The 24,433-nt window shown below is 43.2% G+C and overlaps 2 pseudogenes across 1 annotated transcript in view; one reads left to right on the forward strand and one right to left on the reverse strand.

The window, feature by feature from the left end:
- Window positions 1–24,433, forward strand: part of LOC117093725 — a 433,995-nt pseudogene that overhangs the window by 242,588 nt on the left and 166,974 nt on the right. The gene's annotated exons all lie outside the window — the stretch shown is intronic.
- The window catches only part of LOC117091327, a 49,254-nt pseudogene continuing 45,641 nt past the window's right edge, over window positions 20,821–24,433 (reverse strand).

Here is a 24,433-nt window from a genome sequence, read left to right on the forward strand (position 1 = left end):
TGTAGATGTTTTTCTCTGCTTTTTTGAAACATATGTAAATCGACTAACAGCTAAATAAACCTTTTGTCATTTTTTTCTGACTCCAGATTAGCTTTATCTACTACTTCAGATTTTTTGCTTTCTTTTGCTTCTGAAAAGTTTATTTTTTTCATTTTTAGTCCTTTAAAGTAGACACTGATTTGTTTAGATAAAAACTCATTTTAAGAGCACACAGAAGCTTAGCACAAAGATAGGATTAAATTTTGCAATACAGAATCATAAAGAGTAAAAGATACCAAGTTTCTTTGACAGAAACCTGATTATCCAAGGTAATTATCCAATATTTGTAGGCTGAAGTGCTTGCACTGCAAAAGCAAGTGCAGTTCAGTGTATAACTGAACAGTGGAGTCTGTAGTTGTACCTTGCTTTCTATTTATTACTTCAGAACAATTAGCATAGTTATGTGTAGTATTTGTAGACAAACTGCATTCATATAAATTAAACAATTTTTTCTTTTTTTGAGACAGAGTCTCACTATGTTGCCCCAGCTGGAGTGCAATGGTCTGATCTCAGCTCTCTGCAACCGCTGTCTCTTGGATTAAAGCAATTCTCCTGCCTTAGCCTCCCGAGTAGCTGGGACTACAGCTGCGTGCCATCATGCCTAAGTTTTTGTATTTTTACAAAATACAAAATTTTACAAAATAAAAAATACAAAAATACAAAAAAAGTCTCACCATGTTGGCGACCTTGATCTTGATCTCCTGACCTCAGGTGATCCACCCGCCTCACTCTTTCAAAGTGCTAGGATTACAGGCATGAGCCATAAACAGTATTTTCTACAATTATATGCATGTAAAGCTGCAATACTTACTTTGAATGAATCACTTAAATGGTTATTTTAATATTGTTATTTATACTTTTGAAATATAAAGTGTTTTAACTAAAGTATAGTTGCTTTTTTTTTTTTTTTTTTGAGATGGAATCTCACTCTTTCACCCAGGCTGGAGCACAAGGGTGTCATCTCATCTCACTGCAACCTCTGCTTGTTCGGTTCAAGTGATTCTAGTGCCTCAGCCTCCTGGTAGCTAGGAAGACAGGTATGCTCCATCATGCCTGCCTAAATTTTTTTTTGTATATTCAGTGGAGATGGGGTTTCACCATATGGGCTAGGCTGGTCTCAAACTCCTGACCTTGTGATCTGCACACTTCGGCCTTGCAGAGTGCTGGGATTACAGGCATGAAACACTGCACCTGGCTATATTTGCAATTTTTAAAAATGCTACGTCGGGCGCGGTGGCTCAAGCCTGTAATCCCAGCACTTTGGGAGGCCGAGGCAGGTGGATCACGAGGTCAGGAGATCGAGACCCTCCTGGCTAACACGGTGAAACCCCGTCTCTACTAAAAATACAAAAAACTAGCCGGGCGCTGTGGCGGGCGCCTGTAGTCCCAGCTACTCGGAGGCTGAGGCAGGAGAATGGCAGGAACCCGGGAGGCGGAGCTTGCAGTGAGCCGAGATCGCGCCACTGCACTCCAGCCTGGGCGACACAGCGAGACTCCGTCTCCAAAAAAAAAAAAAAAAAAAAAATGCTACATACATTATGACTAGTTCATTAAAATTATGCATACTTAGATACTTATATCTAATATCCAAAGAGAATTTACTACCAATTGTTACAGTAGATATTAGTGTGACATGTTTATTTATTGAATAGGGATAATTATGAGTAAACACAATTTTAGTATCTTTTATTTCACAAATTGGTATACTGCATTACAAGAAAAATAAAGAGAGGTGATGTGGCCACCCAAAAACCATAATAGCTATTCAATTAACTATGTTACAAGTTCTAATATATTCCACTATATGAACACAGTCAGAGTCTATTTCTTCATCAAAAAGAGTTGTTGGAAGTTGTCAGATGTATTTCAATATAGAACTCCATTCAATGGCTAGGAGATGAGAGAGCAGCAGAGATGGAAATACAACTTTATAAAACTACTCTGATAATCTGCCCCCTTTTTTCATAATGCTCGTGTTCCTCATGCTTAGATTAGCTGTACACCTTGGGTGTCTAGAGAGAAAGTGCTTTCAGGGAATATTTTTTGACTGACTTGATCTACTTTATGTCTAATCTGAGCTTTTTCTTAAGATGTTTTGAACTTTTTTCTCTCAACATAATCTGGCTCAGATAAATATCTATTTTTCTCTCCAATGCTTTGGGTGTCTGTTTCAGAAGCTCTATTAGTATCCCATCGTGTCTGAATGAGGTGGGCTGTCACAGTGAGAACTTTTGGAGCTATCTCTATCAGGACTCATGCTGGAAATTCAGCAGTATTTTTCCATGACACTACCATACGTAGAAACTGTGGCTGAAACACTGCTCACATTCCCATTGTTGTGAAGGTGTAATTCTACCCAGGAGGCCTGCAGGCTCTGCTCCTGCAACTCAGGCTTCACTCTGATGTGACACTAGAGTGCTGCTATGGCATATGGGGTTCACGTAAACTGTGAGCTATGCTGTGGGTTGTGCCTCAGTGGCAGATGGTAGAGATCAAGAGAGGACACTAGCAACTAGGAGAAAGAAAGCAGAAGTGCTGTAGCCCAGTGCCAGGGAGTACAGAGCCACTGCTCTAAAATGTAAATAGCCAAAAATATAGAACCCTAGTCAACCATTTTTGTAGCAGGGTGAAAGCCTACCTTCAGCAGGCACCTGGCTTCAAGCTGCTAAACCAACTCCTATTATGACGTTGTGAAAAGTTTATTTGTCATTGAACATAAGCAACAGCATACACAGATGGCCTCTTCAATCTCCAGGTGAATTTGGGATGAACTATGTATGACATGGTGCTGAAAATTCTTCTACTTTTGGACTAATTATGGTGACCATCGTTCTGTATTTGCGGTCTCTTACACAGATTGACTATGATGCGTGTCACATTCAAGTTCAATTTTATAATAAAACCATTTTCTTTCTGTTATTGTGGAGTTTCTCTGGGGCAGGAGAAAATTTTTCTTTTAATTATTGTTTCCAAACACAGTCTAGAATTACCAGACATGATATAAACACATAATATGCCAGCCAAAATTTACTGTAGAGGGGACTTTCCCTCTCCGGCTTCCAGTCAACCTACACTTGTGCAGGAAAGTGCATGTTGTCCCCTAAATAAGTAGGCAGAATTTTGTCTCTGCCTATTTGCTATCTATAGTCCTCTACAGTCACTCCTACAGAGGCTAGATCAGATTGATACAAACTTCAGAGGGCAGCAATCAATCATTTTACCTCTTTCAATGACTCTTGTATCTTCAGACCTGAAACTGATACAGAACTATGTAGCCCAGAAACTCAATTAGAATAACGTGTGTGCATTGAGTAGACACAGAGACATGCGAAGCTCCACTTTCCCTTTCCTCCTTTAAAGTGCTCACAAATGTGCAGGTAACACCTGCTGCTACTCCAACCATTCAGGCCCTAAATCTGCAGCTCAAATTTTGAATTTAGGTCTTGAGATTTGGGAAATAAAAAACTTTTGTCTAAAAAATGCAAATCCTTTTGTTTCTCAAACTCAGAGAGATGTTAAAATGAAAGAGCAGTTATGTATTTCTCCCTGCTTTGAACTATGTATTAATCTCTTGAACTTGTTCACTATTTTTACAGGTAGTTATAAATTAAACTAATAATGCCACATTGGACACTGTATCCCATATCCTAAACCGTAACAATATATATCTAATCAATAATTAATGCTGTTTCTGTAGATATGTAAAAATTTCTGACAAACAACTTTGTATCAATTTTTAACAGTAGGTTGTATTGACATCTTTAATAAATATTTTCACCCCGAGCAAAAATATGTTGAAGAGTGTTTTATATTTTCATATTTTTAAATTTGCCAGTTTGACTTTTGGTTTTAATTCCTAGTTTCATTTAGTTTTTGTTAGAAAATACACAGTTTATAATTTTAGTCTTTTCAATTGATTTGTTATTGTTTTGAGACAAGATCTTACCATCACCAAGGCTGGAATGCAGTGGGATAATTTTGGCTCACTGTAGCCTCTGCCTCCTGGGCTCAAGTGATCCTTTCATCTCGGTTTTCTGAGTAGCTAAGACTACAGACATGCACTACCATGTCTGACTAATTGTTTGCTTGTTTGTAGTGTTAGGATCTCACTATGTTTCCCAGGCTGGTTTCAAACTTTTGGCCCCAATGGATCCTTTTACCTCAGTCTCTCAAAGTGTTAGGATTATAGGCAAGAGCCACTCCACCCAGTCAGTATTTTTAAATTTAATAAATCTTGCTATGTGTCCTAACAGAATATACCAGATGCGAATAAAAACATTGTGTATTTTCTTGCTTTTGAGTGGAGTGTTTTATATGTGTCTGTGAAGCCGAATTGGTCTATTATACGGTTTGGATGTCCATGTTGTCCAAACCTCATGCTGCAGTATAAATCCTCAATGTTGGTTCTGGGACCTGGTTGAACACGTTTGGGTCATCGGGGCAAATTTCTCATGAACGGCTTGATGCATCCTCTTGGTAACCAAAAAGTTTACACTCTATAAATAAATTCAAAAGAGAGCAGTTTTCAAATGAGGGCAAAATTCTCATGAATGGCTTGGTATGTCCTCTTGGTAACCAAAAACTTTACACTCTATTAATTCAAAGGAGAGCTGGTTCATTAAAAGAACCTGAGTCCCTCACCTCACACTTGCTCTGTCTCTTACCATATAATATATCCAGTTACTCTTTACCTTTCAGCATGATTTTAAGCTTGCTGAAGTCCTCACCAGAAGCAGATGCTGCCACACACTTCTTATACCGTCTGCCAAGCTGTGAGCCAAGTAAACCTTTTTTCTTTATAAATCATGCACTCTCAAGTTTTTCTCTGTATGCAAAATAATTCAGTCTATAATGTTGTCTAAGTTTTCTGTTTCTTATTTTTATCTAAACTTTCCATTTATTATTGCAAATGGGGCTTTGATGTCTACAATTATTATGTTGCTATGTATGTCTTGCTTTTACTTTGTCAAGAATTGCTTTATATATTTTGAAGTCCTGATGTTATATATGCATATACATATAGATAGATAAATATAATTATAGATTCCTGCTAAATGAACTCACTTTACCGTAATATAATATCAGTCTTGATCTCACAGTATTACTTGACTTAAAGCATATTATGTATAATATGATTATGACCACCTCACTCAATTGAGTTTACTATTTTCATGGAATATACATTTTTTTCATTCTGTTACATTCGGCCTATTTGACTGAATGCTAAAATGAATCTCTTGTAGGCAGCACAGTGTATGCTTTTTAAAAAACCACTCAGGCATTCTATTTTTTTCTTTTTTTTATTTATTTTTGTTATTTATTTATTTATTCTTTTTTTGAGACATAACTTTGCTCTTGTTGCCCAAGCTGGAGTACAACGGAGCAATCTCGGATCACCGCAACCTCCGTCTCCCAGGTTCAAGCATTTCTCTGGCCTCAGCCTCCCTAGTAACTGGGATTACAGGCAGGAGCCACCATGCCTGGATACATTTTTTTGTATTTTTAGTAGAGACGAGGTGTCTTCATGTTGGTCAGGCTGATCTCAAACTCCCGACCTCAGGTGATCCACCCACCTCAGCCTCCCAAAGTGCTGGGACAACAGGGGTGAGCCACCCTGCCCAGCCTTAATTTATTTTTTGAGATGGAGTCTCACTCTGTCACCCAAGGTGGAGTACAGTGGCACAATCTCGGCTCACTGCAGTGAGCAGTGCCACTGCACTTCAGCTTGGGCAACAGAACGAAACTCCATCTCAAACAAAAGAAAACAAAGCAAAAACAAAAAAAGAGAAGGAAGGAAGTGGATTACTCACAATAACTACAATATGGAATTAACCTAAGGTTTCATAATAGGTGGAGAAGGAAAATGTGGTGTATGTACACAGTGCAATGCTATACAGCCCTTAAAAATAAGAAAGTCTTGTTATTTGCAACAACATTCATAAACCCAAAAAGTATGCTAAGCAAAATAAGCCAGCACAGAAAAACACACAAAACAAAAAATCCTTTTTTTTTTTTTTTTTGAGAGGTAGGTTAGTTCTTGTTACCAAGGCAATCGTGCAGTGACATCATCTCAGCTCACTGCAACCTCCACCTCCTAAATTCAAGCAATTCTCCCGCCTTAGCCTCCCCAGTACCTGGGATTACAGGCGCCCGCCACCATGCCTGGATAATTTTTATATTTTCAGTAGAGATGGGGTTTTGCCATGTTGGCCAAGCTGTTCTCAAACTCCTGACCTCAAGAGATTCACCCACCTCGGCCTCCCAAAGTGGTGGGATTACAGGCATGAGTCACCACGCCCGACTCACATAATCCTATTTCCATGTAAAGTGTTAAAAAAAAAAAAATTTAGGCCGGGCGCGGTGGCTCAAGCCTGTAATCCCAGCACTTTGGGAGGCCAAGACGGGCGGATCACGAGGTCAGGAGATCGAGACCATCCTGGCTAACACGGTGAAACCCCGTCTCTACTAAAAAAAAATATATACAAAAAATTAGCCGGACGAGATGGCGGGCGCCTGTAGTCCCAGCTACTCGGGAGGCTGAGGCGAGAGAATGGCGTAAACCCGGGAGGCGGAGCTTGCAGTGAGCTGAGATCTGGCCACTGCACTCCAGCCTGAGCGACAGAGCGAGACTCCGTCTCAAAAAAAAAAAAAAAAAAAAAAAAATTTAAACTTGCCGGGCGCAATGGCTCACACCTGTAATTGTCAGCACTTTGGGAGGCCAAGGCAGGCAACTCACGAGGTGAGGAGTTCGAGACCAACATGGTGAATCCCCGTCTCTACTGAAAATACAAAAATTACCCAGGTGTGGTGGCACGTGCCTGTAATCCCAGGTACTCAGAAGGTGGAGGCAGGAGAATCGCTTGAACCTGGGAGGTGGAGGTTGCAGTGAGCCGAGATTGCGCCACTGCCTTCCTCTAAGAGGAAAGCGCCACTGCTTTCCTCTAACCTGAACAATAGAGGAAAACTCTGTCTCAAACAAACAAACAAACAAAAAAAAAACTAAAACTCATGGAAGTAGAGAGTACAATAATGAAAAAACAACAACAACAAAACAAATCCCCTATGGGGTTTTTTGGTCTGGTTAAGAGAGCTTCTTTATGATATTTCAGGAATTATATTTTCTTTCATCTTCTACATCCTTCTGTTCTACAGCCAATGGATAAAAAAGATACAGAGAAGACACGTTTGCTTTTTATCCACTTCCACTCAGTATTAGTCAATGTGGTTACACCTGAGAATAGCAGTTTTCTGGCAGGACAGCCACTTCTAAGCAATAAACAACACACTGAAAAAAAAGTCTAAATCTTTCATAACAAGCTAATGGATTTTAAGAAAAACAAGCATAGACATCAACAATGCTTGTGGTAAAATAAAAATTGATTTTATTGATTTCTATTGAGCTCTGATAATACTTGATCAAAAGCTAGCTAGTATAGAGCAAAAAAGGAATATTATTCTAAATAAGAATATTGTGAATGGTTATTTAGTCAAGATAAGTAAAAATATGACCTCACACTAATAGTCTCACCTATAGTTGTACAACATCAAATGGTACTTTTTATTTAAAATTTTGTTTCATATAAAAATTCAATTTATATCACCCTCCTTTGGCCATTTCAATACCGTCTCCATTTTATATCAGTGGAAAACAGGACAGCAGGTCCCAGAAAAGCAAGTGGTATTATTGCTGCTTTAACAGTGGTCATGAAGAGCACTTGTTTAGGTGCTACTCACATGTCAAACACTGTTAATTGCCTTAAAGTACTGGTTTCTAAAATTTACTGGTAATATAAAATTATTAGCTAAGAAGACTTCATCTTATTCAAATATGTTTTATGGGATTTCATTGACATTTAAGTGTCTGAATTATCTGGAATATTGAAATTTTCCATGAACCCAAATTGAGTACTATAATCTTTTACTAAAAGCTTTTCTGAGGCAGAACAAGATTTATAACATTTTATTATAGAAGATGCATATTAACCATGTTTTCAGTAATCAATTTGAGCACAGCATTCTCAGTTCCCAGTATGCACCCTGAGTCACTCAGGGGAAATTGGTATCTCTGTGCAGAGGCAGAAGAAAATGCTGAGTGGAGGTACACCACACTGCACAGCAATGCTTTCCACATGCACCTATTAGGGTCTCCATTTAATTGGGCTGTTATTTGCATGGCTAGATACTTACTGAATTTAGTCATACTATTTTTTAGCAGCTAATGGCATCTGTTACCCATTAATTTTATACATTTGCTTTTTAAAAAACAAATATTTGTTAATTTACTCTAAACTGAGACTAGATTTATAATACTACATTTACAGTCTTCAATTTTTCAGTGTTAAAGCAAATCAGAAGAGCAATATGTGTATACAGTGAGCATTTTCCCGCCTATCAAAATTCTTCATTGCCTTGGAAATTCTATGAAGCCACCTATAAAATACTCCCTTTCAATACTTTAGCCAGGATTTTAGATTTCAGTAGGTCAAAAACAATCATTGAGCAAGGCCAAAATCTTTTCTTTGTTTCTTGTTAGTCATCTGGCATGGCAATTATGCCAAGCCATTGAAAAGATGTGGTTTTGATTAATTTTAACTCATTTTAAATGTTTTCTCTAATTGTTACTTTTGTCATGTTATTCAAAAAGAAGCTATCTTCCTACTGGAAGCAACATGCCTGAGACAGGAATGATGACAATATACAAATATGTTTCCTGCCATGTGGTCACCATAAGCAGCTTACAACATGGCCCACCTAGAAGTCACTTACTTTCAGGCCAGTGGGGGTGTTTTTCTGTGATGTGTCTCTTTCTCTTAAAAGCACCTCTGATTAAGTTAAGCACAGTCAGGATAATCTCCATTTTGATAAACGCAAAGTCAACATACGAATAATCTAATTCGTGATTTCCCACCACACTTACACAATTTTTTTTTTTTTTTTACATTCGAGGAAAGTATTATACGGCAAGGTGTGCAACAGACTGGAAATCCAGGATATTATCTTAGAATGTTGCCTACCCCTCTGAATAAACTTTTAAAAAAGACTTTCTGCTGCTTTTGTTATCTACATAAACAAAGATATCATCTGCAAATAATAATTATCTACTTTCCAGTTTTATTCATTACAAATATTAACTAACATTTTTTCCTGGCTTATTTTTCCTTTATGTACCATATTATAGATTCACACACACATAGAACAATAAAAATATATCCAATTATTCAATTTTGGTTAAATTTTCTTTAAAATGGCTGGATGCAGTGGCTCAGGCCTGTAATCCCAGCACTTTGGGAGGCCGAGAAGGGTGGATCAGGAGGTCGGGAAATCAAGACTATCCTGGCTAACACGGTGAAACCCCGTCTCTACTAAAAATACAAAAAATTAGCCGCGCATGGTGGCAGGCACCTGTAGTCCCAGCTAATCAGGAGGCTGAGGCAGGAGAATGGCGTGAACCCAAGAGGGGGAGGTTGCAGTGAACCGAGATCGCGCCACTGCACTCCAGCCTGGGCGACAAAAAAAAATCCCAAATCTTTTTTTTGAGATTCAGTCTCAAAAAAAAAAAAATCATTAAAATAAGTATTAAAAATGATTATTTGTTTTCTGTTTGAAGAGGGCTTTTTTTTGTACTCAAGAGTGTTATTTCTGGAGACAAAAGTTGTCTGTGCTTTAATAGGCAGATTCTGGGGAGAATCTGAACTATAAACCATAATATTTTACATTAATAAATTCAATAGAAAGCAGAAAGTATAGATTTGCTTGCAGCATTTTCAAGGTGTTTAGTTTTCTATTAGTCACTTTATTAAAATAATTTGTCCCAATAATTGCTCTTTTCTTCTGAAAATATATGCAAGCTCATACTCACGCATACACACTCACTTCATAATTTTCCTACACCTAAGGTTTATCGTCAGAGTAATATGTGTATATTTAACTCTATGTAAATTAAAACTAAACGTCTGTAAGTTTGGCCAGGTGCGGTGGCTCACGCCTGTAATCCCAGCACTTTGGGAGGCTGAGGGGGGTGGATCACGCAGTCAAGAGGACAAGAGCATTCTGGCCAACATGGTGAAACCCTGACTATTAAAAATATAAAAATTAGCCGAGCATAGTGGCTCATGCCTGTGGTCCCAGCCACTTGGGAGGCTGAAGTAGGAGAATTGATATTACATGAAAGTACAATTAGTAAAATAATATACTTATTTAATACTTTTAGCTATAATTAATAATTTTTCCCACCATAATGTAGAAAAGTATTACTCTGAACCCCACCTTATTTTTTTATCTTTATTTGTTTATTAATAAAGTAGTTATTATGATTTTTGAAAAAAGTTTTCAAAATGTTCTGCATACATGTTAATGTAGGCTAGGCCATCCAAAAGACAAAGCAAAGCATCAACATTAAGTAATAGGCTAGTATTATACAAATGAGAACATGAACCCCCACCTTATACATTTTTTTTTTTTTTTTTGAGACGGAGCCTCGCTTTGTCGCCCAGGCTGGAGTGCAGTGGCCAGATCTCAGCTCACTGCAAGCTCCACCTCCCGGGTTTACCCCATTCTCCTGCCTCAGCCTCCCGAGTAACTGGAACTACAGGCGCCCGCCCACGCCCGGCCAATTTTTTGTATTTTTTAGTAGAGACGGGGTTTCACTGTGTTAGCCAGGATGGTCTCAATCTCCTGACCTCGTGATCCACCCGCCTCGGCCTCCCAAAGTGCTGGGATTACAGGCTTGAGCCACCGCGCCTGGCCCGCCACCTTATACATTATTTAATATAAGTTAACTACAAAAAGCCTCTCCACTGACATTTTCACCATGCATCTTACATTTTAATGTCCTTAGTATTTTATAGAAAAGGTCAAAAGTAATGCCCAACTAATAAAAAAGAATCTCTAGTATCTCTGATACAGAAACAGTTGATCACATGCTTTCACATGTGAATACAATGGGAATAAATAACAGCATAAAGTAATTTGAAAGCTGTATTACATCATTATTAACTTTAAAAAAATTTTTTCAAGGAAATAAGTATACTTTCAATGTAATTACAATGCATCAAAAAATGTCCTTTTAAAGTTATATACAAATAATTTATCTTACAGTTTTAGTTGTGGATTAGTTTTTATATTCAACACTCTGATTTAGTGTAATGTCTGAAGTGTCAGTGCTTTAGTTATTCCACTGTAAATTCTCTGATATTTACATAGAATCAATTATGAATTCAATATTTGTTCATATTTACCACATCTGCAAAAATATATTTTAGTATAAACTCTCTGGTGTTTCCTAAGCTGTAGTTTTTGAAAAATAAATGTTTTTAAATTCATGATACTTTCATGACTCTTCTCCAGTATATATTCCAATGTTGAACAAAGCTTAAGCAACTGCTTTAAGGTTTTTCTCTAGTACAAAATGTGCAATAAGATCTGTGATACAAGTAAACGCACTACAACCCCCTTTATATACTTAATGGCTGTCTTCAGAATAAATATTCTTCACTTTAAAGGCTTATATATTCTGAAAGATTTTTGACAGTAATTGCACTTTTAATGCCATTATTAACTCTGAACCTTCTGTTGAGTAAGATGTGAGTAGGCATTAATGGCTTTTCCATATTCTTTATATTTGTTCAATTTTTCTCAAGGATAATAGCTTTCCTGTGAAATAAAGTATAAACACTGATTAAAAGTTTTTCCACATTCTTCACACTTCTGGGAGTTTTGCCAGTATGAATTATCTTACCTACAATAAGTGTGACAACCATATTAAGGCTTTGTCTCATTTTATACATTTCTAGGGCCTCACACTAGTATAATTTTTTTTTTTTTTTCTGTATAGAAAATTTGGCCGGGTGCGGTGGCTCATGCCTGTAATCCCTGTCTCAAAAAAATAAAAAAGGAAAGGTTGGAGGCATTGGTAAAAGGACTGTCACATCTTTCAGGTTTGTAGAGTTCCTCTTCAGCATGAATTATTGCCATGCCTCTTACAAACTGAGCACTTGTGGCCAGGCATGGTGGCTCACACCTGTAATCCAAGCATTTTATGAGGCCAAGGTGGGTGGATCGCCTGAGGTCAGGAGTTCTAGACCAGCCTGGAAAACATGGTGAAACCCAGTCTCTATTAAAAATACAAAAACTAGCCAGGCATGGTGGTGGGCCTCTGTAATCCCAGCTAATCAGGAGACTGAGGCAGGATAATGGCTTGAACCCAGGAGGCAGAGGTTGCAGTGAGCTGCAATCATGCCATTGCACTCCAGTCTGGGTGATAAGAGTAAAATTCATCTCAATAAAAAAAAAGAATTGAGAACTTGTTATAGGCTTTGCCACATTCTTCACACTTGTAGAGTTTCTGTTTGGTATGAATTATGTGTAATAAGGGTTGAGAACTTCCTTAAAAAGCTTTGTCACGGCCGGGCGCGGTGGCTCAAGCCTGTAATCCCAGCACTTTGGGAGGCCGAAGACGGGCGGATCACGAGGTCAGGAGTCTAGACATCCTGGCTAATACGGTGAAACCCCGTCTCTACTAAAAATACAAAAACTAGCCGTCGAGGTGGCGGGCCCTGTAGTCCCAGCTACTCGGGAGGCTGAGGCAGGAGAATGCGGAAACCCGGGAGGCGGAGCTTGCAGTGAGCTGAGATCCGCCATGCACTCCAGTCCGGCGACAGAGCGAGACTCTCGCCTCAAAAAAAAAAAAAAAAAAAAAAAAAAAAAAAAAAAAAAAAAGTTTGTCACTTCTGAATATTTGTAGGGTTTATGTTCCATATAAATTCTCATATTTAGTCAGAGTTGAAGGCTGGTTAAAGGCTTTCCCACATTCAACACATTCATACAGTTTCTCTCTGTTTGGACGAACGGAGGCAAGATGGCGCACTTCCGGGTTCTTAATCCCCCCAACTTTTCCTGCGCGCGCGAAAATGCAGCCGACGCCCGGGAAGGTGCAGACCAACTGGGCATGCGCCAGGTGACGTCAATCTGAAGAGACCAAGATTTACCTGGTCGCACCTGCGGAATGCCCCCGGACACGCCCGTGCCCCGCCTATCGCCCTCCCACTCCCAGAAAAGCTGCTCCGGACGAGTGCCACGCGCGGACTTCCCAGCTTCCCCACTGCGGTCGGGACTGTCGGAACTCCGTCCGAGGGCAGCACGGAGAACTCTGTGGGCCTCATTTGCCGGAGGCCAACAGACCTCTCCTTACCCACCTTCTTCCCCCGAAGCTAGGTGACCAAAATAAACTTGCAGTTTTGCTCCTACCCTTGCCTAGTCGCTGGTTCCTTTGCGCCCGCTCTGGTGGTCTTAGAAAAAAACAAAACAGTTGGTGCCGAACCCGGAGGAGACCCCTCCTCGGGGCCCCAGGGTCTGGGGAGCCTCCTCCTGCTCCTCGCTCCACGCCGCAGACGGACCAGGACCTGAGACCCGCTTCCCTCACTCTCACGGCCTCTCTGGGGTAAGTGCCCTTGTCTCCTCTTTACCTCCCTCGCCAGAAATCCTGCGCAGGTCCGGGGTCCATTTGGAGCCACCAAGTGGCTCGGAGACCCATTCAGGACGGAGACTCTGCCTGAAGGTAATCTCCACTTAGGCTTCAAGAGCCTCTCGTCTGTCTCTGCTGGTTCCAAAGGACGCTTTGAAGCCAGGCAGGGATCCATTCCCATGTCCATTGGGTCCATTGTGTCGGTAAAGAGGAAACAAATGGGAAACCCCTAGTCCAAATTTCAAAGAGCACCCCCTTGGGGTGCCTCCTAGCCAATTTAAAAACCTTACAGCTTGAACAAGACCTTAGGAGGAAGCGGTTAATTTTCCTTTCCACTGTGGCGTGGCCCCGATACAAACTAGACAATCAGTCTCAGTGGCCACCGGAGGGCACCCTAGATCGCAATGTTCTGACCGACCTCAGCAATTTCTGCCAGCGGTTAGGCAGTGGTCTGAAATTACGTACATACAAGGCTTTTGGGCCTTACGCTCTCGTCCCGACCTGTGTAGCCAGTGCTCTTCGGCCCAAGTTATGCTAGCCAGGACGCCGGCTCACAGGAACCCGAAAAAGAGGAGTCTTCATTCCTTTCTGTTCAGCCGGAGGATCTAGGGTTTCCCTCACTTCCGCCCTATACTTCTCCTCCCTCCGCCGGACTCCTCCTTCCTCTTCCTTACCTACTAGTAATCCACTCAGTCCCGTGCTTCCTTCGGGGCACCCAACTGGCTGTCTTGAGTCTCCTGTCTCTGCACACACCTGCTCTAAGTGCCCTGCTGATGCCTCCACTCCTGCCCCACACCCTCCTACAGTGTTAGCGCCTTTGGGAGAGGTGGGGGGCAGGGGGGTAGTCAGAGTACATGTCCCTTTTTCATTGGCCGATCTTTCCAAAATTGAAAAGCGTTTAGGGGATTTCTCAGCTAATCCCACCGTTTACATAAAGGAATTTAGATATCTTTGTCAGGCTTATGACTTAACTTGGCATGACCTCCAGGTTATCCTAACCTCCACCCTAAACTCTGAGGAGCAAGAGTGCATCGTAGCGGCCGCCAGGCAGCACGCAACCAACTACATTTAACTGATGCCACCATCCCACTAGGGAGCAAGCAGTACCCTCGGCAGACCCAGACTGGAACTACCAAGCAAACCAGCCTGGGCGCCGTAGGCGAGACATAATGGTTCAGTGTTTGTTGGCTGGTATGCAAACAGCCTCAACAAAACTGTAAATTTTAACAAATTAAAAGAAATTATACAAAATCCAGAAGAAAATCCAGCCGCATTCTTAAATAGGCTGACTGAGGTTCTAACCCAATATACCCGGTTAGATCCGGCTCTCCCCCCAGGGGCCACCATTTTGGCGTCTTATTTCATTTCTCAATCAGCTCCTGACATTCGTAAGAAACTTCAAAAGGTAGAGGATGGTCCTCAGGCACCAATACAAGATCTGGTTAAATTAGCCTTAAGGTCTATAACTCCAGAGAGGAGACGGCTGAGGCAGTGCGACAGGCACGCCTCAAACAGAAGGCCCAACTCCTAGCAGCAGCTTTACAGCCCAATTGTAACCCCAGACCAGAGAGTACACACTCCGCAGACTCAAGGCTACAAAAGGAGCCTGCTATAAGTGCGGCAAGGCGGGACACTATGCCAATAGGTGTCCGCAAGGTCCCTGAGCCCCAACGCAGCTTGCCATAAGTGCAAGGCGTCAGGACATTGGGCCAATGATGTCCTAACCTCGTCCACCAGCAACCCCCTGCCCTGCTTGCCAGCAGGCAGGACACTGGAAGTCTGATTGCCCCACCCTGAGAACAGGTGCTGCGTCTCCACGTGACCCCCTTTCCCAGGATCCTGGGAGCTCCTTCCAGCTCCTACATCTGGACGACAACGACAACTGAAGGTGCCGAGACTTGGGGACCCCCATCACCCTCGCCGAGCCGCAGATAACTCTCCGGTAGCGGTAAGACAATTAATTTTTTAATAGATAGCGGGGCTACCTATTCTGTTTTGCCGTCCTTCTCTGGACCTAGCCTTCCATCCGATATCTCTGTAGTAGGAGTAGACGGAAAGCCATCCACCCCACGAAAAACCCCACTCCTCAGTTGCTGCCTGGCCAACAACTACTTTGCGCACTCGTTCCTCATTATACCCTCATGCCCTACCCCCTTACTAGGCCGAGACATCCTGAGCACCTTAAAGGCCTCCATATACATTCCCACCAACTCATCCACTCCCCTTCAACCCCCTCATGACCTGTTGCTCATGCTTTGTGCAAGTGCACAGGCTCCTCCTATGTCGCCCCCACCCCCCATCTTCCCTATTTCTGTACACCCTCAAGTGTGGGACACTTCCACCCCGGTCATAGCTGCCCACCACCCACCAGTTCTCGTCAAGCTCAGAGATCCCACTCGTTTCCCAAACTGCCCCCAATTCTCTCTCTCTCCAACACATCTACAAGGTTTAAAGCCAATATCACGCGACTACTTAGCCAACATATTCTTGTCCGCACACATTCCCCCTGTAACACTCCAATACTTCCAGTTAAAAAGGCAGACGGAACGTATAGGTTAGTACAGGATCTTAGGCTAGTCAATGAAGCCACCCATCCCACGCACCCTGTAGTTCCAAACCTTACACCCTTCTGTCCCATATCCCCACCAATTCTACTTATTTTACTGTGCTAGACCTTAAGGATGCTTTCTTTACCATACCCCTACACACAGACTGCCAGTTCCTTTTTGCTTTCACATGGGAGGACCCAGACACACATACCTCCACTCAACTGACGTGGACAGTCCTCCACAGGGTTCCGGGACAGCCCCCATTTCTTGGTTTTTTTGTCAGAGTAGTGAAAGACCTTGCCTCTTGCCCTCTCACAAAGAGCAAAGTTCTGCAGTATGTAGATGATCTCCTAATCTGTAGCCCTACCAAACAAGACTCTCTTCTAGACACTGCAACTCTCCTCAACCATTTAGGCTCATTAGGTTATAGAGTATCTAAACACAAGGCCCAAATTTCTTGCCAAACCGTCATATACTTAGGAATTGAAATCACCCCAACAACCCGGTCACTAACTACTGACCGCATGGCCCTAATACGTAACCTTCTTCCCCCTCAAGATGCAAAAGAAATTCAATCCTTCCTAGGTCTAATAGGTTTCTTCAGACATTGGATCCCCAATTTTGGAATCCTAGCCAAACCTTTATACGCTGCAGTTAAAGAAAACCCACATGGGCCTTTGTCCAACCCCAAGTTAATCTCGACTCATTTCACCCGCTTAAAAGCTTGCCTTCTCTCACAACCCACTCTCTCACTGCCTGATTTCCAGCGTCCCTTCCAACTCTTTACAGATGAAAGGCAGAAAGTGGCAGTTGGTCTCTTAGCCCAGCCTGTCGGTAACACCCACCGTCCTGTGGCCTATCTATCCAAACAGCTAGACCCAACTGTACAAGGCTGGCAACCTTGTCTGTGTGCACTAGCAGCGGCAGCCTGCCTGACCCAGGAAGCAAAAAGCTCATTAGAGGCAGTAATCTGACAGTCTTCTCCACACACCGTCTTCAGGATCTCATCTCTCATAAAAGTATTAGCCACTTAACTCCATCCCGGCTCCAGCTTTTCCATCTCTTATTCATAGAAGACCCCACTGTTACTTTAGAAGTTTGCTCCTCTCTAAATCCAGCCACTTTACTGCCAGGCTCTCTTAAACCACTCCATACTAAACATTCTTGTCCTGAGGTTCTGGAGGCTCAGCCCCCCAGCCACCTACACTTGCATGACCAGCCCCTTCAGAATGCACAACTAACCCTATTTGTGGATGGCAGCTCCTTTATCAACCCTCAAGGAAACAGACAGGCAGGATATGCAGTAGTTACCCTTCCACAGTTTTGGAGGCAAAACCCCTACCACAAGGGACCACATCACAGCAGGCAGAACTCACTGCACTAACCAAGGCACTCCTACTATCAAAAGGAAAAACAGTAAACATATACACAGATTCTAATATGCTTTTCTAATCGCACACACTCATTCAGTTATCTGGAAAGAGAGAGGGTTTTTAACCACGGCGGTACCCCTATTATTAACAAAAACCAAATACTCAAACTACTAGATGCACTGTCGGCACCTTCCAAGGTAGCCATTATACATTGTAAAGGGCACCAAACTTCATCTAACCTGGTAGCAGCTGGCAACAATTTCGCTGACATCACTGCCAAGTCAGCCGCCGGATTTTCCACCTCTAAGCCTCCTTCCGCCTGTTTTCTCTCCCCCCAGTATGCCCCTAATTACACTCAGGAAGAAAAGGCTAAGCTATTACAAAATCCACAGCCAAACTAGCTACGGGTGACTGGATTTATATTAATAACAAACTAGTTATTCCTGAAACACAACTCCATACCATTCTAACAGACATACATAATTCTTTACATATAGGACCCAAAGCCTTATATAATTTCCTAAATCCCCTCCTCCACTGTCCAACACTACAAAAACACTTACTTACAATAAACCAGCAGTGCTCTACCTGCCTAAAGGCAAATCCTCAAGGCGCATTGCGTAATCCCCATCCAGCCATCAACTCAGAGGACACCAACCAGGTGAAGATTGGCAAATTGATTTCACACATATGCCAAAAACATAAAAAATTCAAATACCTCTTAACCCTTGTGGACACCTTTTCTGGGTGGATCGAGGCCTATCCTACCACAGGAGAAACCGCTAACATTGTTGCCTCTATACTCACTGAACATATTATTCCTAGGTTTGGCCTCCCGGTCACTCTTCAATCTGATAATGGTCCAGCATTCATCTCTAAGGTAGTCCAACAGGTGGCAGCCCTCCTACACATCACCTGGAAACTCCACATCCCTTATAGGCCTCAGTCTTCTGGTAAGGTAGAAAAGGCTAACGGACTCATCATCAAACAGCAGCTCACCAAACTCTCAATCGAAAACCCGGCAGTCGTGGGTAAACTCCTTCCCTTAGCCCTGACCCAGCTGCGGGCAGCATCTCGAAGCCCAACAGGTCTCAGTCCATTCGAATTAGTCTACGGACGGCCCCTAACCCTCCAACAAATACCTTCCCTGCCAGCCCCTTTGGCGAACTACCTCATATCTCACTGTTCTCAGACAACTCCTAAGACAACACGCTGAGTTAGTTAACACACCCTCCTCTAACAGATGCCTACAACCCATCTCTCCCTCAGTCCTGGAGACCAAGTATACATAAAAGATATCCAAGCCAAAGACTTACAGCCCAGGTGGAAAGGCCCATACATTGTCCTCCTGTCTACACATACAGCAGCAAAACTCCTAGGACACACGCATTGGATTCATATCTCCCAGCTAAAGAGGGCCCCCACTGGGAACAATCAGTGGACATCAGTTCAACTTTCCCCCACTCGCCTCAAACTTACAAAACTTTCTTAACTAGTTCATGCTCCCTGACCCCTGGCGCTTAGCTCGCTTTCTCACCATCTTCTACATAAACCTATCAGACTTTCAATACATAACCCCCAGACCCATATCTACCTCCAGACAATAGTCCAGAGCAGTGGTTCTCCCATCTCCTAACCTTCATTGAACATCTCCAGTGGCAAGGGACACTCCGTGACTACACGGAAAATGAAGTCTCATTTTATACTTATATTGCTGTTTCACTCATACACTCAGACCTTTGCTAGTCCGCCTACTGTATGGCAATTTTTTTCTCATCACTGAAACTTGGCCACAAGACAGCCGAACACACTCAGTAGTACATAGCTCTGCCAGTTGCCTTCCTTAAGGCTATCAAACTTCTCTCCACACAATAGAGACCCCTGTCTCATGGCTCGCACTTATCTGCCAAAGGCTAGACTTAACCTACACTGTGAATATAACCATCCCTCCCACTGCTTCCTCTGTGAGGCTTTAGAAGGCCCCCACCTAGTGGCAGCCCCCTGCCCATGGCCTTCAACACAACTGGTCAAACATCCCACAATTCACTTACACTCCAGGCGCCACTATACCAGAAATCCAAACTGCCCAATCCTTCCTTTCCGTTATTCAACTCCAAATTCATCCTGAGGTAATCATACTCAGCACCCAATGGAGGCCACACAGCCCCCATTGAAGGCTATTTCTCGTCCAAACTGCCCAATCCTTCCTTTCCGTATTCAACTCCAAATTCATCCTGAGTAATCATACTCAGGCACCCAATGGAGGCCAACAGCCCCCATTGAAGCTATTTCTCGTGCAACTGATCTCTTTCTAAAACTCTTAACCATACAGCCATTAACTGATCCCTCTATGTCCCCGTGTCCTTGGTCCCCAGTCTAACTTTATACAGCCAGGCGAAGTAGCAGAGCTTTTCCAGCAACTTTCCATGCCACTACGCCACCCCCCTAAAAAAAAAAAAAAAAAAAAAAAAAAAAAATGGGCTGTTTTCCTCCCTCTAGTTATTGGAATCAGCTGAAAGCCTGGCCTCCTTGCAGCGCCGAACTACCTCAATAGCCTAAGTAGCTGCCCCAAACAGGCGAGCCCTAGACTTGCTTACAGCTGAAAAAGGAGGCACTTGTCTCTTCCTTGGAGAAGAGTGCTGCTATTATGTTAACAAGTCAGGCCTAGTAGACACTAACATTCAAACCCTCAATAAAATAAAAAACTGAGATACAAAACCTTAACACCCCAACCTTGCCAGGACCTTCCTTCTGGGTTTTGCCCATATTCCGACAAATGCTTCCATACCTCGTTCCTATACTAATACTGTGCCTTATTTTATTCTTCATCCGTACGTCCAAATGCCAACCATGGGCCGCGACCTTAACGATGCCCCTTAGCAGCAGGAAGTAGCCAGACAGACCACGGCGCCCCTTTATCACTATTACCAATGAAAGGTTGGACTGTTTGGATGAACGGAGGCAAGATGGCGCACTTCCGGGTTCTTAATCCCCCCAACTTTTCCCGCGCGTGCGAAAATGCAGCCGACGCCCGGGAAGGTGCAGACCAACTGGGCATGCGCCAGGTGACGTCAATCTGAAGAGACCAAGATTTACCTGGTCACACGTGCGGAACGCCCCCGGACACGCCCGTGCCCCGCCTATCGCCCTCCCACTCTCAGAAAAGCCACTCCGGACGAGTGCCACGCGCGGACTTCCCAGCTTCCCCACTGCGGTCGGGACTGTCGGAACTCCGTCCGAGGGCAGCACGGAGAACTCTGTGGGCCTCATTTGCCAGAGGCCAACAGACCTCTCCTTACCCACCTTCTTCCCCCGAAGCTAGGTGACCAAAATAAACTTGCAGTTTTGCTCCTACCCTTGCCTAGTCGCTGGTTCCTTTGCGCCCGCTCTGGTGGTCTTAGAAAAAAACAAAACACTCTCCAGTATGAATTATGCTTATTAAGGGTTGAGGAACATTGAAAAGATTTGCCACGTTCTTCACTATGCAGGGTTTCTGTCTAATATGAATTCTCTTATGTCTATTCAGGGCTGATGACCAGTTAAAAGCTTTGCCACATACTTCACATTGGTAAGGCTTCTTTTCAGTGTGAATTATCTTATGTTCAGTTAGAGTTGAGAATGCAGTAAAAAGGCTTTGCCACATTCTTCACACTTGTAGGGTTTCTCTCCAGTATGAACTCTCTTATGTTTAGTAAGGTTTGAGGAACGGTTAAAAGCTCTGCCACATTCCTCACATTTGTAGGGTTTCTCTCCAGTATGAATTATCTCATGTTTAATAAGTGTTGAGGATGAAATAAAGGCTTTGCCACATTTATCACACTTGTATGCTTTCTCTCCAGTATGTGTGGGGGAAAAGAGAGATCAGACGGTTACTGTATCTATGTAGAAAGAAGTAGACATAAGAGACTCCGTTTTGTTCTGTACTAAGAAAAATTCTTCTGCCTTGAGATGCTGTTAGTCTGTAACCCTATCCCCAACCCTGTGCTTGCAGAGACCTGTGCTGTGTTTACTCAGGGTTTAATGGATTTAGGGCTATGCAGCATGTGCTTTGTTAAACAAGTGCCTGAAGGCATTATGTTTATTAAAATTCTCTAATCTATTAGAGAATAGAGAATGCACCATTCTCTAATCTCAAGTACCCGGGGACACAAACACTGTGGAAGGCCACAGGGACCTCTGCCTAGGAAATCCAGGTATTGTCCAAGGTTTCTCCCCATGTGATAGTCTGAAACATGGCCTCGTGGGAAGTTTCCCTGATCATTCCCCAGCCCGATACCCATAAAGGGTCTGTGCTGAGGAGGATTCGTAAAAGGGGAGGGCCTCTTTGCAGTTGAGATAGAGGAAGGCATCTGTCTCCTGCTCCTCCCTGGGCAATGGAATGTCTTGGTATAAAACCTGATCGTATCTTCTATTTACTGAGATAGGAGAAAACCGCCTTAGGGCTGGACGTGAGACGTGCTAGCGGCAATGCTGCTCTTTAATGCATGGCAATGTTTGTGGAGATGTCCAATGCTGCACTTTAATGCACGGAAATGTTTGTGGAGATGTTTGCATACATGCACATCAAAGCACAGCACCTTTCCTTAAACTTGTTTATGACACAGAGATCTTTGTTCACATGTTTTCCTGCTGACCTTCTCCCCATTATTACCCTATTGTCCTGCCACATCCTCCTCTCCAAGGCGGTAAAGATAATGATCAATAAATACTGAGGGAACTCAGAGACCAGTGCCAGTGGGCTGTATGCTGAGCGCCGGTCCCCTGGGCCCATTTTCCTTTCTCTGTATTTGTCTCTGCGTCCCTTTCTTTTCTCAAGTCTCTCGTTCCACCTGAGAAATGCCCACAGGTGTGGAGGGGCTGGCCACCACTTCAAGTATGAATTTTCTTTTTTTTTTTTTTTTTTTGAGGCGGTGTCTCGCTCTGTCGCCCGGAGTGGAGTGCAGTGGCCGGATCTCAGCTCACTGCAAGCTCCGCCCCCCGGGTTCAAGCCATTCTCCTGCCTCAGCCTCCCGAGCAGCTGGGACTATAGGCGCCCGCCACCTCGCCCAGCTAGTTTTTTGTATTTTTAGTAGAGACGGGGTTTCACCGTGTTAGCCAGGATGGTCTCGATCTCCTGACCTCGTGATCCGCCCGTCTCGGCCTCCCAAAGTGCTGGGATTACAGGCTTGAGCCACCGCGCCCGGCCCAAGTATGAATTTTCTAATGTGAAAAAAGGGTTGCGGGTTGGTTAAAAGGTTCATCACATTCTCTACATTTGTAGGGTTTCTCTTCAGTATGAATTGTCTTGTGTGTGCTAAACTTACAGGACTGCTTATAGGCTTTGCCACGTTGTACACATTTGTAGGGTTTCCAGTATGAATTTTCTTTTTTTATTTGTTTTTTTTTTTTTTTTTTTTTTGAGACGGAGTCTCGCTCTGTCGCCCAGGCTGGAGTGCAGTGGCCGGATCTCAGCTCACTGCAAGCTGTGCCTCCCGAGTTTACGCCATTCTCCTGCCTCAGCCTCCCAAGTAGCTGGGACTACAGGCGCCCGCCACCTCGCCCGGCTAGTTTTTTGTATTTTTTAGTAGAGACGGGGTTTCGCCGTGTTAGCTAGGTTGGTCTCGATCTTCTGACCTCGCAATCCACCCGTCTCTGGAGTCTCACTTTGTCGCCCAGACTGGAGTGCAGTGGCACGATCTCGGCTCACTGCAAGCTCCACCTCCCGGGTTCATGCCATTCTCCTGCCTCAGCCTCCCGAGTAGCTGGGTCTACAGGCGCCCGCCACCACGTCCAGCTAATTTTTTTGTATCTTAGTATTGACGGGGTTTCACCATGTTAGCCAGGATGGTCTTGATCTCCTGACCTCGTGATCCGCCCGTCTCAGCCTCCCAAAGTGCTGGGATTACAGGCGTGAGCCACCGCACCCGGCTCCAGTATGAATTTTCTTATGTGTAGTAGGGGTTGAGGACTGGTTGAAAGCTTTGCCATGTTCATACACATTTGAAAGGTTTTTTTTTTTTTTTCCCCCAGTATATCTTATGTCAGTTTGTATTTGAAAATTTAGGAAAGATTTTCACATATTCATCACATTGAAATATTTTGCTGGCCGGGCGCGGTGGCTCAAGCCTGTAATCCCAGCACTTTGGGAGGCCGAGACGGGCGGATCGCGAGGTCAGGAGATCGAGACCATCCTGGCTAACACGGTGAAACCCCGTCTCTACTAAAAAAATACAAAAACTAGCCGGGCGAGATGGCAGGCGCCTGTAGTCCCAGCTACTCGGGAGGCTGAGGCTGGAGAATGGCGTAAACCCGGGAGGGGGAGCTTGCAGTGAGCTGAGATCCGGCCACTGCACTCCAGTCCGGGCAACAGAGCGAGACTCCGCCTCAAAAAAAAAAAAAAAAAAAAAAAAAAAAAAACAAACAAACAAAAAAGAAATATTTTGCTCTGGGTAGTTGTTAAACGTTGGTTAAGTCCATTATAACCGATTTTGTGCACCTTACACTCATCCACACTTTCACAGCCTTTTTTTACTGTAAATTGTCACGTCTACATTTTTCATATCTTCTCAGTATCACTTTTTGGAAAGAATCTTTTATATTCTGCTCTGGCCAAAGGTCTTCAGCAAAATGAGAACACATAACTGAAAGAAACAATAAAAATACATTACTTCAGTTACTAGACTCAGATAAATATACTTTACAAATCTAACCTATAAAGCTATACAAACTACATAAGATGACATAGCAAAATACCACAAGCTGTAATTTGTTTCTGAACATATAAATGTAATAAAAACATACTGACCAAAATACATTTGTAAAATGTAAAATGTGTAATGGGTATCATGCAAAGAGCCACATAGAAGAGAAAGAAAACTCTGTTACTGTAGAGGACTGCGTGCTCCCAAACGAGAAGTTCCCGATAAGCCCTGCTCTTGCAGACACAGCAGAACGGTCCTTCTCTGCAAACAAAAAGGACAAAGGAGCCAGCTGTAAACAGTGGGCTCTAGCCGGGCGCGGTGGCTCAAGCC

The sequence above is a fragment of the Trachypithecus francoisi genome, unplaced genomic scaffold, assembly GCF_009764315.1.
Source record: "Trachypithecus francoisi isolate TF-2019V2 unplaced genomic scaffold, Tfra_2.0 Lachesis_group12, whole genome shotgun sequence".
Lineage (NCBI taxonomy): Eukaryota > Metazoa > Chordata > Mammalia > Primates > Cercopithecidae > Trachypithecus > Trachypithecus francoisi.